General features: G+C 41.5%; 1 pseudogene; it reads right to left on the reverse strand.

Moving 5' to 3' along the window:
* Window positions 1–1,553: 1,553 nt before the first annotated feature.
* LOC101446411 (magnesium transporter NIPA2 pseudogene) lies at window positions 1,554–4,632 on the reverse strand (annotated as a pseudogene).
* Between the last annotated feature and the right edge of the window lie 363 nt (window positions 4,633–4,995).

Below are 4,995 nucleotides of genomic sequence, written 5' to 3' on the forward strand. Positions count from 1 at the left end.
AAGGAATACTTAACAGTTTAGGAGTGTTAGAAAAATATAAAATAACTTCGTATATGTACTCCTACTCAGTATGTAAAACTATGCAAATATGATAAGTATGTAAAACTATGCAAATATTAGTAAAAAGTAAGAGCTATTAATAAAAATAAATATGGTGTGTAGAAAGTGGCCATGGTGGCTGCTGGGTGTGGGGAATGGGAGGAAGAGATGAGATGTGGAGGTGTTTTCGGGACTCGGAGTTGTCCTGGGTGATGCTGCAGGGACAGTTACCAGACATTGTATGTCCCCCATGGCCCACTGGATGGAACGTGGGAGAGTGTGGGCTATGATGTGGACCATTGACCATGAGGTGCAGCAGTGCTCTGAGATTTATTCACCAAATCCAATGAATGTCTCATGATGATAGAGGAGATTGTTGCTATGGGGGGAGGAGTGGGGTGAAGGGGGTGAGGGGTACATGAGGACCTCATTTTTTTAAATGTAATATTAAAAATATAAATAAAGACAAAAATTAAAAAAATTTGTTACATCAAAAAAATAAAATAAAATAAAGTAAAAATAAATAAAACTTTCAACCACCCTATCAAAATGGAGGCAAACACGGAAAGGCATTTTCTTAATCTAAGTCTGTGTTCACTCTTACTTTTAAGAATGAACATCTTAATTTCCATCTGAATAGTGGAACTTGGCAACTGTTTTACATTTATTTCATTTTTGTCATACCTGTGAGTTTAAAACTTAGTATTCCAAACTCTTCAGTTTTCCATAAATCTTTGCAACCTTTCCAAAAGTGGAAATTATGGAAAAATAAGTGTTCAGTAAAAACACTCATATCCTGCTCAATTTTGAACAGATTAAGAAACAATTGGGAAGCAGATGTGGCTCAAGCAATTGAGCTCCTGTCCACCATATAGGAGGTCCAGGGTTCAATGCCCAGGGCCTCGTGTTGAAGGCAAGCTGGCCCACATGGCAAGCTGGCTCTAATCAGAGTGCTGGCCTGTGCAGAGTACTGCCTCATGCAGGAGTGCTGCCCTGTGCAGGAATGCTGGCCCATGCAGAAAGCTGACACAGCAAGATGACACAACAGAAAGAGACACAGAGCACAGACGAGAGACAATAAGAGATGCAGCAGACCAGGTTGCTGAGGTGGTGCGAGAGAATGATCACCTCTCTCCCACTCTGTAAGGTCCCAGCCATCCACTATAGTACGTAAGTAAAATCATGTTTATTTTTCACTTCCTAGCTGATAATATGTAAGTGGAAATGACTTCAGATTTCAATAATTACCTCATGGGAACTTGTCTTCTCCTCTGTGTAATTAATAAGCACTAAATTGTCACTCCTTCAGTTTCATCCGCTGTCATGTTACTCCCTTCTGGGGAGTTTGGCAGGAAGCAGGGAGTGCTTAGGCCACCTGTAATTTTTCTTCCTCTCAGTGACTTTCTCACAGTTAATGTTGTTATATAGCCCTTCCTTTTCAACTTATCTAGTGATTGATTCTTCTTATAACGCAACTTCCACTCACCCAGGCACATATAAATGTAATTTATAGTTCACTCCACGTCGTCAATAACAGGAACACAACTACGGTTTTTGGCTAGTACAGAAGGTACTGCGAATCAGCAAACCCATATGAACTACCTACCAGCTTCAGGGGTCTTCTTAAGATCGTGAAATGTAGCCCAAGCAGTAAATAATTAGGAACCAAGCACCTCCAGGGAGATTTGTGATTTTCTAGTTAGCAGGAATCTTGCACAGCACCCTAGGTGTGGGGGGAGATGCTTCCAAACTCTCACGAGCTACAGTCCAAGACTTTGTTGGGACACAAAGCTCCCCATGCCCAAGGTGTCCTCGAGGGGAGGCAGAAAACCGTCCCATCTCTTAGATATTGTCACCCTAATTAGGGTCAATGGGACCAAAAGCCTTTCATCTTTCTGAGCCTGTAAAATCATGTAACTCTAAATACTGGGGGAAAGTGGGTCATTGTAAACAGATTTTGTTCTGTAAATAATATAAAATTACCAGGAAATAAATTCAATTTTGCTTCCTTTTACAGTTTCCGTGGACTTTCTTCCAAGCAATTCAACTATAAGGAGAAATTTATTTTGTCTTCTACGGAAGACATAAGTCTATTAAAGACATAAAGTTATAAATCCCCTTTCTATAATTCTAGAAGGTTTTTATAAACTTCATATGTGTCTCGTATTTTTATTTTATTTGCATAGTAAAACTGTGGGAAGGGTGAAGTCGTTAATGGCTTTATTGTACAGATGAGAAAGATCAGAGAGCAAAGCTGCATGTTTCCCTAAAGCTCTAAAAGCTTGGAAGAAGAAGAGGCAGATTCAAGCCAGGGTGCCTGGCGCCTAGCTCTGGTCTCTTTCCAGAAAAATCTGTGCTTCCTCGCTACTCTGACCACTCATTGTCCCGCAGTGGTTTGGTTTGATTTGGTTTAATTTGGATAGTTTCGTTTTTTAAATCAAAAAGCTTTAAAATGGTCAGAAATTGACAGAGACGATGACAAGTGTACATACCAGATGTTTTATCACTAATGAAAAAAAGCAATTTTATAAACTTAAAATTATCATTAGTGCATTTAGTTTTGGGTAAAATAACTCAAAATTTAAAATACCTCTAAAATAACTGTGTTAATGGAAATAGAAATTTGCCACATTCTGAAGTCATTTTAGTGAGCTACCTTTGTTTAAATGTAGGAAAATTATATCTTGGTCCCAAGTAGTGAAATCTTTAAAAAGATTGTCTTTAGAGAATCTTATTTGAGGACATTTCTTTTCAGATACATTCTAATACTCAAATTGACTTTATGGCAAAAATATAAATTAAACTTTTAATTTTTTCTTTTTAAAAAAGCTGTCAGGGGAAGCAGCCATGGCTCAATCAGTTGGGCTCTCATCTACCATATAGGAGATGCTGGGTTCGTGTTCCAGGGCCTCCTTGTGAAGGCAGGCTCACCCGCACGCTGCAGAGAGCCACCCAGCCTGCAAGCACTGTGGAGAGCTCACTCTGCAAGGTGATGCAACAAAAAAGGGAGACAAGCAAAAACACAGAAGAATGCATAGCGAAGGGGACACAGAGAGCAGACAGCAAGCAAGCTGCAAGAGGGGAGGGAAATAAAATAAATAAATACAGGCACAGAAGAATGCACAGCGAATGGACACAGAGAGCAGATGGCACGCAAAAAAAAAAAAGCCACAAGGTGGGGGGAATAAAAAAAAAGCTGTTAGATTCCCATTTCTTCAGAAGATATTTTCAGCAGTGTGTTCTTCAATTCCACAGGTTAAGCTTTCTTCATTACTATTAAGAATTTCATACACATTAAAGAGATTGGCATTTATCACTTTCTCATTTTCTTAAAAAAACAATGGGAGATTTGCTAGACTAAAACTGACATCTTTAAAGGCATGCAATAAACCTATCCCCACAATGATGGTAAGGAAGCCACCCAAAGTACCAGTGATTTCATCAACAGGCATACCTTGCCACTTCTTCAAAAGAAGAGCTGAACAAGTGAAAACTGCTGTCATGAAGAATACATAACATACTGGCATCGCAATGGAAGTGTTGACTATGTCTGCGTGCTCACATGTGCTGTCGGGCTCAGCAGCAGAATCCAGGCCAGGGGGTGCTGCAGCTCAGGCTTTCCAGCAAACACTTCTTTAATAGTGAAGTCTAGGCCTTTCACACAGAAGACTGAAAATGCTCCAATCATAGGACAGATTGTCATATACACAAGAATGTTTGTCTGCCTGTGGTGAGGTCCCACCATGAAGATTAATATCAAGGACACAATGACCACAGGGTTGCAAAGACCACAAAACCTGGATCAACCAGTTGCGATCTCTTAAGGCTCTATCTTCTCTTCTTTTGGAGCATGGATGACCATAACAGTAGACCCTAGAATACTTAACAAATGCCCACTTTTCCCATGAAGATTAAGTCTTTGGTTTAGAAAATATGAAGGAAGAATGGCCTTCGCTCAGACACTGCGAGCGCCAATGGATCACTGATGTGGCTGGAGCGAATGCATACGTAGCAAAGTAGCGAGGCTGGCCACCTCAGCAGCTCCCACCGACAGCAGTCCAGCCCACCACAGGCATTCTTTAAGGTACGCATGGCCGCCTTGACCTGATCTCATGGAGCCTTTTCTGGCAAGTCACAGGAGGCTTTTTTTTTGGTTTGTTTCAAATTGAAACTCCATCCAATGAAATTGCTGGAGCCAATAACCAATCCCAGGCCAATATAAAAGCCATATTTTCCACACCCTGGATCATTTCGTTTTCTACTTAAGAAGTTCCTGTGAATCACATTGATCACAGAACAGAGAAACAGCTGGTACTGGAGGCAGGACAATGCAGTCTTCAAATCGGTCAGCAGGCCAGCCATGTGGCTGCCCCTCCTGGATCTGGCCAGGTCACCGAGGCTTACACCCATGTGCAGGCCACCACGGATCCCCCCAACCCCCAGCACTTGTGTGACCACTGCCCTCATCACTGTGCAGGAGGAGGAGGGAGTATCCAGGACTGTAACCTCTGTGTGCACCACCTCCTCCTTGGTGAAGCCCCAAGGGGAACCCATCAGGGATGACCTCCACTTGGTTTCCTCTGCCACCTCCATTCCACACTGTTTTGATGCTGAGGATTAGTGTCAATTCTGTTGTTCAATGCAAAAATGAATTTATTCAAATGACATTTGTCTCAGTTTGCCAGAGTTGCTATGACAGCAACAGGAATTTATTGTCTCATGGTTTTGGAGGGCAGAAGTCCAAAATTCAGGTCTCAAGAGGCCATGCTTTCTCCAAAGTCTTACTGTTCTTGTGATGGCCTGTGAGCAACCCTTGGCTTTTGCATCTCTGCCACTGCTCTAAGGCTTATCCTTCAGGCTTAGTATTTCTCCAGTTCAATTATCTGTGTGTCTTTCTAAATTTTCTTCTCTTTATAAAGACTTCAGCTGTGTAGACTAAAGCCTGTTCAATTTGCT

This window comes from Dasypus novemcinctus, chromosome 2 (genome assembly GCF_030445035.2).
Source record: "Dasypus novemcinctus isolate mDasNov1 chromosome 2, mDasNov1.1.hap2, whole genome shotgun sequence".
In the NCBI taxonomy this organism is placed as follows: Eukaryota; Metazoa; Chordata; class Mammalia; order Cingulata; family Dasypodidae; genus Dasypus; species Dasypus novemcinctus.